Source organism: Pristis pectinata, chromosome 13 (assembly GCF_009764475.1).
Source record: "Pristis pectinata isolate sPriPec2 chromosome 13, sPriPec2.1.pri, whole genome shotgun sequence".
In the NCBI taxonomy this organism is placed as follows: domain Eukaryota; kingdom Metazoa; phylum Chordata; class Chondrichthyes; order Rhinopristiformes; family Pristidae; genus Pristis; species Pristis pectinata.
The window spans coordinates 16,340,149-16,355,449 of NC_067417.1; positions in this window are offsets into that span (position 1 = coordinate 16,340,149).

Consider the following 15,301-nt stretch of genomic DNA (forward strand, 5'->3'; position numbering starts at 1 on the left):
ATGTAATTTTTAATTTGGAACCCTTTCAGGATGGCTCAATGTCTAATATTTATGGCAGATTACTAGGAATGAGTAAGGTGCCACTAGATAAAATTAAAAATTTTATCTAGTGGCAAGATTTGCAGATGTCAATTTCTGAGGAAACTTGGAATGAAATTTTCAAGTTGGTTAATACTTCATCATTATGTGCTCATCATTTTCTCCTTCAATTTAAAGTGGTCCATAGAGCTCACTTGTCTAAAGATAAACTATCCTGTTGTAGCGACTCACTGTCCGGGCAAGCGAACCGGCTCGGCAGTCGGGTCGCACGGCGTCGGAGCGGCGAGGCCCAAGATGGCGGCGGGCCTTCGTCTTCCCCGAGCGACGGGGAGAACCCGCTTGTGGGAAAGACTTGATGACGTAGCATATACGTCATTGCCAGTTGCATTGGGCGGGAACAGTCTCCCTTAAAAGGCCCGCGCAAGGCAGGAAAATAAACCAGTTCTGTTCTGAAACTCTACGACTCGCATCGTGTTCATTCCGCGGTAACAACCGCTACATTGGTGACCCCGACGTTCCAAACGGATTTTGGACCCGCACAATGGACGGCAACGCAGCATCCAACGCAGTGGCACTCAAGCTGCTGACCTTTTGGACGCTTCGTTCCAGCGTCTGGTTTCACCAGGCCGAAGCGCAATTCCACCTTCGGCAGATCACCTCCGACTCCACAAAGTACTACCATGTGGTCAGCTCTCTGGACCAGGAGACAGCCGCCCGGGTCAGCGATTTCATCCAGTCCCCTCTGGAGGAACATAAGTACCCGGCTTTCAAAGACCTTCTGATTCGGACCTTCAGCCTCTCCCGTGGTGAGCGCGCCACCCGCCTCCTTCATCTCGATGGCCTGGGGGACACATCCCCATCTGCACTAACGAATGAGATGCAGGCATTGGCCGAAGGGCACAAGCCCTGCCTAATGTTCGAACAGGCCTTCCTCGAACGACTACCCGATGACATTCACCTGCTGTTGGCCGACGCTGATTTCAGCAACCCTTGTGAGGTGGCTGCCCAGGCAGACGTCCTGTGGCAGGTCAAACGCGAGCGCGGTTCATCCGTCGGCCAAATCGCCAGGCCGTGAGCCCAATGCCCGCCTGAACCAGTCCCAGCAACCGGGCGACCACACCCCAGAAACACAGGCGACGATACTGCCAACCAACTGTGTTTCTACCATCAGAGGTGGGGCGCGGAGGCCCGTCGATGCCGCCCACCCTGCAAGTCAGGGAAATGCCAGTGCCAACCGCTGCTAACAGCTACGGCGGCTGGCCACCGACAAAGCCTCCTATTCGTTCGGGACAAGCAGTCCGGGCAGCGTTTCCTCGTCGATACTGGAGCAGAGGTCAGTATTTTGGCCCCAACCGGCCGCGACACTCATAACAGGCAACAAGGTCCGGTACTCAATGCTGCAAACGGCACAACGATACGGACTTTCGGTACCCGTACACTTCAGTTACAATTCGGCGGCAGCTGTTTCACCTGGACCTTCACCCTTGCCACCATCGCCCGACCACTCCTAGGAGCCGATTTCCTTCGGGCCCACAACCTGTTAGTCGACCTGCGAGGGAAACGGCTAGTCCACTCCACAACCTTCCAGACCTACCCCCTGGGAGAAACCAGCCTACCAGCCCCGTGCTTGGACTCCATTTTCCTGTCCGGCAACGAGTTCACCAAGCTCCTAGCCGAATTCCCATCAGTTTTGGCACCTCAGTTTACGAATTCTATGCCCAACACGGGGTCCAACACCACATCATTACCACAGGGCCATCACTTCATGCCCGAGCTCGACGCCTACCTCCAGACAAGCTCCGCCTGGCAAAGGAAGAGTTCCGTCGCATGGAGGAGCTGGGGATTGTTCTCAGGTCAGACAGCCCCTGGGCCTCCCCCCTGCACATGGTCCCCAAAGCCACCGGCGGGTGGAGGCCCTGCGGCGACTACCTCAGGCTGAATGACGCCACCACCCCGGACCGCAATCCCATCCCTCACATTCAGGACTTCGCAGCGAACCTAGATGGGGCCCGCATCTTTTCCAAAGTGGACCTTGTTCGGGGATACCACCAAATCCCGGTCCATCCGGATGACGTCCCCAAAACTGCAATTATCACCCCATTCGGTGTTTTCGAATTCCTTCGAATGCCATTCGGCCTTAAGAACGCCACGCAGACCTTCCAGCGGCTGATGGATGCGGTAGGCCGAGACCTGGACTTCGTGTTCATTTACTTAGATGACATACTAATCGCCAGCCGTGACCGCCAAGAACACCTTTCCCACCTCCGCCAGCTGTATTCCCGTCTCCGTGATTTCGGCCTCACAATCAACCCGGCCAAGTGCCAATTCGGGCTTGACTCTATCGATTTCCTCGGCCACAGAATCACCAGCGACGGAGCAACACCCCTACCTGCCAAGGTGGGCGCTATCTGCCATTTTGCCCACCCCAGCACGGTCAAAGACCTACAGGAATTCCTGGGGATGGTCAACTTTTACCATCGGTTCATCCCTGCAGCAGCCCGTATCCTGCGCCCTTTGTTCGCGCTGATGGCTGGTAAGGGCAAGGACATCGCCTGGAACGACGAGGCTGTGGCTGCCTTCGTTAAGGCCAAGGACGCCCTAGCAAACACCACGATGCTTGTACACCCTAGGACAGATGTCCCAACCGCCCTCACGGTGGACGCATCCAACACCATGGTTGGTGGGGTACTGGAACAACTAATCGAAGGCAGTTGACAACCCTTAGCATTTTTCAGCAGGCACCTTAGACCACCCGAACTGAAATACAGCGCTTTTGATCGGGAACTTCTAGCACAGTACCTGGCGGTCCGGCATTTCCGGTACATTTTGGAAGGCAGGCCTTTCACCGCCTTCACTGACCATAAGCCTTTGTCCTTCGCCTTCTCCAAAGCCTCTGATCCCTGGTCAGCTCGTCAGCAGAGACATTTGTCCTATATTTCCGAATTCACAACGGCTGTCCAACATGTCTCTGGGAAGGACAATGTCGTTGCTGACGCACTTTCCAGACCAACCATCCACAGCTTGTCCCTGGGTATCGACTACAAGGCCCTGGCTGTCGCACAGCAAGCTGACGATGAACTGCCCAGCTACAAAACCGTAATCTCGGGCCTGCAGCTCCAAGATTTCTTGGTTGGTCCTGGTCAGCAGACCCTCCTTTGCGACATCTCAGCAGGTCAACCCCGCCCTATAGTTCCTGCAGCCTGGCGGAAACGCGTTTTCGATTCGATACGTGGGTTGGCGCACCCGTCCATCAGATCCACTGTCCAGCTGGTCGCCAGCAAGTTCATCTGGCATAGCCTGCGCAAACAGGTCAGAGAGTGGGCCAGGAATTGTCAGCACTGCCGGACATTGAAAATCCAACGACACACCAAGGTTCTGCCACAGCAATTCGAGCCTACCCATAGAAGGTTCGACCACATCCACGTCGACCTCGTAGGCCCTCTGCTGGTTTCAAGAGGGGCTCGGTACCTCCTTACCATCGTGGACCGGTTCACGAGGTGGACAGAGGCAACCCCTCTATCTGACATCATGACTGATTCCTGTGCCCGGGCGCTGCTCACAACTTGGATCTCGCGTTTCGGTGTTCCAGTTCACATCACTTCAGACAGAGGCACATAATTTACCTCCAGCCTCTGGTCTGCATTAGCGAACATGCTGGGGACGCAGCTGCACACCACCACGGCCTACCACCCTCAATCAAACGGGTTAGTGGAATGTTTTCACCGCCATCTGAAATCAGCCTTGATGGCCCGCCTGAAGGGTCCTAACTGGGTTGACGAACTGCCTTGGGTCCTGCTCGGCATACGCACTGCCCCCAAAGAAGACCTCCGCGCTTCATCAGCTGAGCTTGTGTACGGGGCGCCCCTAGTTGTCCCAGGGGATTTCATACCTGCCCTTCAAGACCAAGGGGAACAACCCCCAGCAGTCCTACAAAGACTGCGTGAGAAGCTCGGCAACTTGGCCCCGATCCCCACCTCGTGGCACGGTCAAGCCCCATCCTGTCAGCCCAAAGAACTACGAGACTGTAAGTTTGTTTTCGTTCGCAGGGACACACCTCGGGCGCCATTGCAACAACCATATGAGGGACCGTTCCGAGTCATCAGGAATAATGGATCCACCTTTATTTTGGACGGTGGGGGCAGGGAACAGGTTTTCCTGATGGACCGCCTCAAACCGGCCCATTTAGATCTGCAACAACTGGTCGAGGTTTCAACACCGCGACGCAGAGGCCGACCCCCTAAGCAGCGGCTGGCACAGCCCGCGGACCTTGGGGACTGTATCGCCGGTTCTGGGGGGGGGGGCAGTTGTGTAGCGACTCACCGTCCGGGCAAGCGAACTAGCTCGGCAGTTGGGTCGCACGACGTCGGAGCGGCGAGGCCCAAGATGGCGGCGGGCCTTCGTCTTCCCCGAGCGACGGGGAGAACCCACGCGCGGGGAAGACTTGATGACATAGCATATACGTCATTGCCGGTTGCATTGGGCGGGAACAGTCTCCCTTAAAAGGCCCGTGCAAGGTGGGAAAATAAACCAGTTCTGTTCTGAAACTCTACGACTCGCGTCTTGTGTTCATTCCACGGTAGCAACCACTACACTGTTTTTATTCCATATATCTCCTTACTGTGATAAATGTAATAACGGAGTGGCTTCTTTAATTCACATGTTCTGGACGTGTCAGAGTCTTAAAAAATATTAGATAGAGGTCTTTCATACTTTTTCTGTACTTTTCAAAATAAATGTTAAACCTAATTCTTTGACTGCACTATTTGGGATCATTGGAGAAAAAGATATAACTTTGAAGGCTTCTGGCTTTTATTTCTCTTATAGCCAGGAGAGCTGTATTGCATTCTTAATTGTTGAATAGTTTGATTTTGCTTTTTTTAAAAAAATATTCTGGATTGTATAGAAGGTATTATTGCCTTGTGATTGAGATTGAAGTTTAGATTTTAAAACTAGTTGCATGAAACTCATGAAATGTGAGGACAGTTTACATTATTATCCATGTTTGCAGCCTGTTCAGGAATCATGTTTGTCAATTCTGCAGTAAATTTAAAACAAAGCTGTAGGCTGTCTATGTATTTGCACAAATAATTAACTTCTGTACATCCTTCAAACCCTGCCCATAGATCCAAGTTTAAGAGCAACTTGCATTTTTGTGATCAGGTCACATCTCAGAAATGTCTCCACAATGATCCACAACTTATTGAAATCAGTGATTTCTTTTTTTTACATATGATCTCACAAAACGGCAATAAACAGAACCACCAGAACTATAGAAACTGGCCCTTCGGCCCACTGTGACTATGCTGACCGTCATACCTATTTATACTAATCCAACTTGCCTACATCAATTTTGTATCCCTCTATACCTTGCTCATTCAAGTACCTGTTCAGATGCCTCTTAAATGTTTTTACTGTTCCTCCATCCACTACCTCTGGCAGCTCATTCCAGATACCAACTACTCTTTGTGTGGAAAAATTTACTCCTCATATACCCTTTAAATCTTATCTCTCACCTTAAACCTATGCCCTCTAGTTCTAGACAACCTACCATGGAGAAACAGACTGTGGCTATCTACCCTATCTATGTCTCGCATAATTTTATGTACCTCTATCATGTTACCTCTCAGTCTCCTTTACTCCAGGAAAAGCAGATCCAGACTATCCAATATCTCCTTGTAACTCAAGCCCTCCATTCCAGACAACATCCTTGTGTATCTTTTCCGCGCCCTCTCTAGCTTAATCGCACCTTTCTTACAGAGCGGCAACCAGAACTGCACACAATGCTCTAAGTGCAGTCTAGCCAACATTTTGTACAACTAATTGTAACATGACAACCTAATTCTTGTACTCAGTGCTTCGGCCAATGAAAGTAAGCATACCATGTGCCTTCACCACCCTGTCTACCTGTATTGCCACTTTTGGAGAAGGCTATACTTGGATGGATGATATGCAGATTTGAAGATTTGGTATTGTTTTATTATTGTCACTTGTACCAAGGTATAGTGGAAAAACTTGTCTTGCATAACATTCGTACAGGTTAATTCATTACACAGTGCAGATACATTGAGTTAGTACAGAGTGCATTGATGTAGTACAAGTAAAAACAATAACAAGGTACAGAGTAAAGTGTCACAGTTACACGGACATGCATTGCAGGTAGACAAGGTGCAAGGTCACAACAAGGTAGACTATGAGATCAAGAGTCCATCTCCTTGTACAAGGGAACAGTTCAATAGTCTTATCACAGTGGCAGAGAAACTGTCCTTGAGCCTGGTGGTATGTGCCCTCAGGCTCCTGTATCTTCTGCCTGATGGGAGAGAAGAGAAAGACAGAATGACCTGGGTGGGTGAGGTCTTTGATTATGCTGGCTGCTTCACCAAGGCAGCAAGAGGGATAGACAGAGTCCATGGAGGGGAGGTTGGTTTCTGTGACGTGCTGGGCTGTGTCCATAACTCTCTGCAGTTTCTTGCGGTCCTGGTCAGAGCAGTTGCCACACCAAGCCATGATGCATCCAGATAGGATACTTTCTATGGTGCATCAATAAAAGTTGGTGAGTGTCAAAGGGGACATGCTAAATTTCTTTAGCGTCCTGAGGAAGTAGAGGCACCGGTGAGCTTTCTTGGCTGTGGTGTCTACGTGACGCTATTGATGAGGTTCACTCCTCGGAATTTGAAGCTCTCAATCCTCTCGACCTCAGCACTGTTGATGCAGACAGCTGCATGTACACCACCCCCTTTCCTGAAGTCAATGACCAGCTCTTTTGTTTTGCTGACATTGAGGGAAAGGTTGTTGTCATGACACCATGTCACTAAGCTCGCTATCTCCTTCCTGTACTCCGACTCATTGTTATTTAAGATATGGCCTACTATGGTGGTATCATCTGCAAACTTGTAGATGGAGTTAGAGCAGAATCTGGCCACACAGTCATGAGTATATATAGAGTAGAAGAGAGGGCTGAGGACGCAGCCTTGTGGGGCACCAGTGTTGAGAATAATCGTGCTGGAGGTATTGCTGCCTATCCTCACTGAATGCTGTCTGTTGGTCAGAAAGTCAAGGATCCAGTTACAGAGGGAGGTGTTGAATCCCAGGTCTCAGAGTTTGGTGATGAGTTTGCTTGGAATTGAAGTATTGAAGGTGGAGCTGCAGTCAATAAATAAGTCTAACGTAGGTGTCTTTACTATCCTGATGCTCAAGAACTGAGTGTAGAGCCAGGGAGATGGCATCCACTGTAGACCTGTTATGGTGGTAGGCGAATTGCAGTGGGTTGAGGTTGTCTGGGAGGCTGGAGTTGATGCAGCCTCTCGAAGCACTTCATGATGGTCGACGTCAGAGCCACTGGTTGGTAGTCATCAAGGCATGTTACCTTGCGTTTCTTCGGTACCGGGATGATAGTGGTCTTTTTAAAACAGGTGAGAACCTGAGAATGAAGCAGGGAGAGGTTAAATATGTCTGCAAATACCCCCGCCAGCTGATCAGCACATGATCTGAGAACTCAGCCAGGGACACCATCTGGGCCCGATGCTTTCCTCTGGTTCACTCTCTGGAAGACTGATCTTACATCCTCGACGGTGACCACGGGTTCAGTTGCATTGGAGGCTGTCGAGGTGGGTGGTGACAATCCACTTCCCTTCTGTTCAAAATGCGCATAAAATGCATTAAGCTCATCAGGAAGGGATGTGCTGTTGTTAACTATGCAGCCTGACGTTATTTTGTAACCCGTTATAGCATGTAAGCCCTGCCATAACTGACGGCTGGTCTGGGACTCTATTTTGAACCAGTATTGTCTCTTGGCATTCCTGATAACTTTCCTGAGGTCATAGCTCGATTTCTTGTACAGGTCAGGATCACCAGATTTGTGTGCAGCAGTTCTCGACTTCAGTAGGGAGTGGATCTTCTGGTTCATCCATGGTTTCTGGTTTGGGAACACCCGTATTGCCCTCTTTGGTACACAGTCCTCAACACACTTGCTGATAAAGTCTATGATGGTGGTGACATACTCATCAAAGCTGGCAGTTGAGTCTTTGAACATGGACCAGTCCACTGACTCAAAGCAGTGGTGTAGAAACTCATCTGTTTACTCAGACCAGCACTGCACGACTCTCTGTACTGGATCCTCCCGTTTCAGTTTCTGTTTGTATGCAGGGAGGAGGAGCACAGCCTGGTGGTCTGATTTACCAAAGTGAGGGCGAGGGGTGGCTTGGAAGGCATATTTGTTGGTTGTATAGGATTGGTCAAGGGTGTTAGGGGCCCTGGTGGCACAGGAGACCTGCTGGTAGTACTTTGGTAACACACTTTTGAGGTTGACCTGGTTGAAGTTACCTGCAATACTGAAGAGGGCCTCAGGATATCCTGTCTCAAGGTTGTTGACCACGGAGTATAACTCATTGAGTGCAGGCTTCATGTCCGACTGAGGTGTGATGTAGACTGCCATCAGGATAGCTGAAGTGAACTCACGTGGCGGGTAGTATGGTCAACACTTCACCGTTAGATATTCCAGGCTGGGTGAGCAAGAGCTCACCAGGACTGTCACGTCCGAGCACCACAAGTTATTGATTAACAAGCAGAATGTTCCACCTCTAACTTTGCCCGAGAATGCTGTATGGTCCATTCAGTGGATTGAGAAGCCCTCAGGTTGAATGGCACAGTCAGGTGAAGCAGGTGTAAGCCATGTTTCGGTGAGACATAGCACACAGCAGTCCCTCAGTTCTCTTCAGTAGGTCAGTCTTGCCCTTAGTTCTATCTTAGATTTAACTATCTTGGATTTAAGATAGTTAATGTTGCACCTAATTTCAACTATGGATCTGAATTTGTGGCCAGCAATGAAACATTTCTTGGTACCATAGCCATTATAAGTATTGAAAATGTGCTTGGGTTTGTTGTACTTGACTATATAACTTCCCAAGATTCCACATACTTTTTAGGTAATTCATTTGACTGCGTCATCGAGTACAAATATGCAGGGTGAGACAAGTATTTATTATAAGACCTTGAATAGATGTGCAAAACTTGTTCCATATAGTTGCCATGGATAATATACAGTAGGCTGCACATGGAGACGATGAACAAGAAATACATTTTGCAAGTTAGCATCAAGGTTCAAGAATTAATTGACGTGAGGCATGGTTTAAATTATCTTAAACCTGGTTGTGATTGTACAGCAAAGTGGCTTTACACTGAAACTGGAAGTGTATCATTTTGCACAAGGAAGAATTTGAGGTGAGAATTTGTGCTTGCCTTTTGATTTAGGAATTCCAAAGTTAAGAGAAGATTTTTCCATTCTGTGCTTCTCTTTCAGAAGTTTGGGTGGGGAAGAGAACTATTATATGTTCAATCAATTGATTTTGTTCTTTTAGGATATGCAAAGCCCCTTTCTGCTAAGTAAAATCTCCTGTTTTATGAATCATTGATATGGAATCCTGCACAGTTCAGAAAGCTAGTGAAATAATTTAGGAGGGCTCGGTGGAATTTTGAAACACATTAAAATATGACCATTATGGAAGACACTTGAAAGTTAAAGGACTATCAATTTTTTTAGTTAATCAATCGGTCCTTTGAAATAGGATTTAAAGTTCCAGGAATGTAGACGATGAAGAGCTAAAAAGCAAGAGAGTTGCTAGCTGGTGTAGTAAAACACCAATTTCATTCAAGACCCCAGTACTATCAGCAATGTTGACGTATCTTCCTATAATTGCCATGGCAGATAGAGCATGGGATATGCTGGATGTTGACTCCCAGTTTTCCAGATGGATTAAAAACTTCAGAGCTACTTATGGAATATTGCACATAGAAATTCCCTTGACAATGTATGGCTATCCAACTGGAGCTCCACAACCAATTGAGAGCTTCTGCTGATTCTGATTATAAGGAGGCAGCATTCTGCTAGGCAACATTTGTCCTGCATGAAAGATTGAGGAATATACAGCAAGTTTCTACAATAATGCTAGATATACTCGTTTAAAAATAAAATTTATTGGACAAGTATACACTAACAGAAACTAGAAAGCAACTTCCTATGGCTTTATAAAGTGATTTTCAAATAAGTGAAACTTATTTGAAATAAGTGAGATCATCGGCATTAAAACAGACCATGATAACCTATTTTGAGATATATTATTAAAGTTGCATCAGGTTAAAGCTTAAAAGAATTCCTTGATTTGTTTTCAATGCAAGTAGTAGAAAACAGTTTCATTCTAAAATGCTGTGTGCCTGCACCAATTTATGAAAGGTGATGATTGTGATTAAGCAGGTAAATTTGAGCTGAAGCTTGAACCATTGGTTTCCTCAAGTGAAACAGTGCAATTCTGAGTAGAATTGCAAGCAGATTGCTGATTGTACACAGGTGCACTTTCTCAAAAAACCTTTAAACAGCACTTCGGTATAAATTGCAGGCTGTGGCCATTGGGAACTTCCACCGATGACCCTGTCAGGCTGAATTGATGGACAAGTGATTTAATGTCACTGGGAAGTATGTTGGGTTCCCACAATCTAGGAAGCTGCAAACTTTGGCAAAGGTTGTCTGTTGTGGGGTTGGGAATGTAGGTATAGACCCCCCCCTCCCCACCTCCACATTTCTACTGCCTTATCCTTCCCCAACCTACCCTCCCCCACCCCTCAGAAACATGATGCAGGTGCACATCTGACCTCCTTATAGATTAATCTACTTCTTGGACTCTATAAATGGAGATTAGGCAAAAAAGAGAAGTACTACATTTCTTGGAATTGTGTAGTGGACTATCTCAGTTGATTTGTGGGGAGGAGGTATACTGAGTCACATACACTGAAAGCAGGCTAGTATTGTCAAGTTCAGATTCACTTATATCAATTCATATGGTCTTTAAATGAGGTTTGAAATGTTAAATATTTTGCTTTTTACTTCTTTCAAGGGAAGTCTATCCTTTCCTCATTGATTGGAAAACTGATAGTAAAAGAACATTGAGGCTCGAACACTAATGACACTTCTACTTCATTGCATCTATTATATCTTCCATCATTCAAAGTACGACAAATCTATGATTCATCTATTTTTAAGCTGCTATTTTATTTATGATTTAATCTTTATAAAAAACTTACTCATTAGTGGTCAAGTGGCAGAAATGTTAATAATTCATGAAATTCAGTTTAACTATTCAGTTCTTTAGACGGTATGATTGAAATCAGCCAGACTACTTCATTTAGTATAGAATGACATTTGCTAATGAATTCGCACATTTAATGACTTGAATACCTTTATCTGAATGCAAATTGCGAAGAGCACCTATGAAAACCAGCTTGACATGTTAATGGATAGAGTGATATCATGGGGATGCTTATAGAGCAAAGTATTGTATTTCCATGACAGGGTCCATTAATATTACCCTGGGTTGAATTCAACCATTTATTTAAAGCTTTTTGTTTCCTCTGAAGTTCGGCAAACAGCTGTGTACTTCATTCTCAGACTGCGAAGACAAAATCTTAAATTATAGGGAATATCTAGATTTAGTAATCTATTGAAAATTTACATCTTTCAAAACAAATTAAGCCCTTTTAGCCAACGTGTATCACAAATCTTTGTGGGTGAGAAGACTCATAGGCCAGAATAACAACAACTTGTCCCCTAGTGTTAGCAAAATGAAGGAACTGGAAGTGGGTAGAAAATACATACCCCTTGTCTGTATCAACGGTGCTGAGGTGGAGGATGGTTGAGAGCTTCAAGCTCTACATGTAAATATCACCAACAATTGTCCCCGGTCCAGCCACATGGAAACTACGGCCAAAAAAGCACGCCAGCACCTCTGCTTCCTCAGAAGACTAAGGAAATTCAGCATGTCCCTGATGACTCTTACCAATCTTTATAGATGCACCACAGAAAGCATCCTATCTGGATGCATCATGGCTTGGTATGACAAGAAATTGCAAAGAGTTGTGAACATAGCCCAGTCCATCATGCAAACCAACCTCCCCTCCATCAACTCTGACTACACTTCCCTCTGTCTCAGGAAGTAGCCACATAATCAAGGAGCCTTCCCACCCCTGGTCATTCTCTCTTCTCCCCTTTCCCATCAGGCAGAAGATACAAAAGCCTGTTATCAGACTTTGAACAGACTTCTCATATTCTAAAAGATGAACTCTTGATCTCCCAATCTACCTTATTGTGGCCCTTGCACTTTATTTGTCTACATCCACTGCACTTTCTCTGTAACTGCAACACTATATTCTACGTTCTGTGTTTCTTCTTACTACCTCAATGTAATTATGTATGGAATGATCTGTCTGTATGGTACACAAAATAAAAGCTTTTCACCATTTCTCAGTGCATGTGACAATAATAAACCAATATGAATATCAATACCCAGTACAACCTGACACCCTCCTATTGCTATTGCTTCTGAAGTGAAATTTGGCTTTTCTCCTCCTTTGTTAAATCCTTGCAGGATATTTTTTCAGCTGAAGCTTGTAGTTTTAGGTGAGCATGTAAACAGGTTCCATGAATCAGGATCTCCCTTTGTAATTGACCTCAATTAAGTTCCGCTGCCTTGAGTAGAGCTGTTTCAGCGTATGAAAAAGGAGGCATAAAAAAAACAGTGTAGGTTTGTACAGTGGATCTTGGAGTTTAGTGATCTCAGTGCAGGCTCTGGTGAGTGAAAGGGCTTTGGTGAGGAGGGTATGTGGCTCCTTCTCAACACTAGTCTTTGGCCGGACTGTGTGCCACTGGTGTTAGTCACATAGGTGGTTGGTGAGTAGTTTTCACTTTTTTAAAGTTCATATAAAGCTTGGTAACAGATTGGACTACATTTCAAGAGGACCTTTCTAAACTAAAACTGTGGCAGGTTAGCTCAGTCCAATGTGTGGTAGGGCTTGCAGTATGTGGGAATTCCAGATTGAGGGCACCTCCTTGCAGTCTGGAGGTGTCTCCAGTTTGGCCAGGTTGAGTACCGGGTTTTGGAACTTGGACACTGAGTGGAAGGACCCAGTGAAGCTGGAACTAACGAAGTAGTGCATTGTTAGATCAGTCAGCCTGGCAGGCGGAGAAGGCAGAGGAAGGGAGGTGGGGACACAGGAAGGGAAACTCAGGAGTGCCTCTCATCCAAAATAGTTTCCCTGTGTTGGAACGTGGTGGGGGTGAACATTTCTCTGAGGAGTCCTCCCAGAACCAAGACCGTGAGTGGCTCAGCTGCTGGGCGGGGTGGGGGGCAGGAGGAATTGTAGTTGGAAATCCGATAGGGGGATAGATAGGTGCATCTATGGCCACAGATGTGAATCCAGGATAATGTGTTGCCTTGCTGGTGCCAGAGTCAGAGTTAAGGATATTGCAGAATGCTTACAGGGCATTCTGAAGGAGGAAGGTAAGTAAATGGAGTATGTGGTTGAACTTCATAAGTGTAAAGAAGGAAGAGGTCCTACAACATTAATTTAGGGAGTTAGGTCACAGATTAATGAGCAGGGTCTCTAATGTTGTACTCTCTGGATTACTTCTGGTGCCACATACTAATAAGTACAGGAATAGCAGGAGAGGTCAGATGAATGTGTGGCTAAATGGTTGGTGTGGGGGGGGGGGGGAGGGACTTTAGATTTCTGGATCACTGGGGCTGTTTCCAGGGAAGGTGAGACCTATACAAGCTGGATGGGTTGCACCTGAACCAGGACAGGAGCAATATCCTTGCAGGGAGGTTTGTCAGTGCTGTAGGGAAGGCTTTAAATTAATTTGCAGGGGAATGGGACACGGAGTAGATGTATAGTTTGGGGTAATGGGGAGGTGCAGCCAAATATAAAAGAAAAGCTAGGTCAGTCCAGTAGGCAGAACATTTCATCTATCCTTTCTGGTTTATGCCTTGTAGATGAGGGATTGGGTTTGTAGAATTGGGAGGTGGATCATTCATAGCAGAATATTAGCTTCTTACCCCTGCTTGTGGTATTTAAATGATTGGTCACCGGTGAACTCAGCCATGTCGATGGTGCTGTTGAGTTCCAAGGATTGGTGGTAATTGCCACATCAGCAAAATCTCTTGGTTTGATCTGGTGTCACTGGCAATACTCCTGCTCCTATTTTGTACTCACATGTATGTTTATATCTTTTGAGGTTATGAAATTTCCTCCATTTTGCTTTAATTTATTTTTGGCAGGGGGTTTGTTCATTCCTGGAGGAGACAGTTCAAGCCTTCTGCAAACCTGCTCTTCTGTCACTCTGGGTGGGTCTCCTAGCTCTTGGTACACTGGCTCTCTCTCCTCACCCCTATCTCACTAATGAATGCTCTTACACCCCTTTGGTATTGGTATTAGTTTATTATTGTCACTTGTACCGAGGTACAGTGAAAAACTTGTCTTGCATACCAATCGTACAGGTCAATTCATTACGCAGTGCCGTTACATTGAGTTAGTACAGAGTGCATTGATGTAGTACAGGTAAAAACAATAACAGTACAGAGTAAAGTGTCACAGCTACAGAGAAAGTGCAGTGCAATAAAGTGCAAGGTCACAACAAGGTAGATCGTGAGATCATAGTCCATCTCATCCTATAAGGGAACCGTTCAATAGTCTTATCACAGTGGGGTAGAAGCTGTCCTTAAGTCTGGTGGTACGTGCCCTCAGGCTCCTGTATCTTCTTTGTATAAAATGTGGAGCCGACTTCCTCTCCCCTATAATTTTCTCTCCTCCAAGCAACTATAATGTGTTTCTGTTGCTGCTTGGTTGCCTTGCTGTGAGTGCCTTCAATGGCTGATGCCCTTCTCCAATTGTGACACAGCCAACTGACAGCAGCTGTGCTGAATTTAGTGTGGTCCCATGAGAAACTGTGTGAGTTACATTTTAACACTTATTCCTGGAAGTAAAACACCCAACTGTTGTTGCATACTTATTTTTGACCAATTAGGCAATTGTTTGAGGGAGCCTGATTTGGGCTTAGCACTGCACACTGGTAAAATAGCCAAGTTTTCGGCTCTTTTTCAGACCAGTCAGATTGAAAGTACTCTGGTGAAGAATTTTGTGTGCAGAATTACTGTTGATGTCATTTGGGGGAGTTTTATGCTGGGGAAGAAAGGTGCTGGGGCAAACAAAAATCCAACGCATTCATAAGCAAACTTACACAGAACTTCATGAAGTAGTTACAGTAATTTCACATCCTTTGACATTTTCAGACAAGTTTTATGTCTGAACATTTGGATAACTGCAGTGTTGCTGCCACCTTCTGGCAAAGGACATTATAACATCATATGCATCAATACGAATCTGACCAATTCAAATCTGTCATTACCAATTCACGATGTCTATTTGACAAATTAAGACGTAT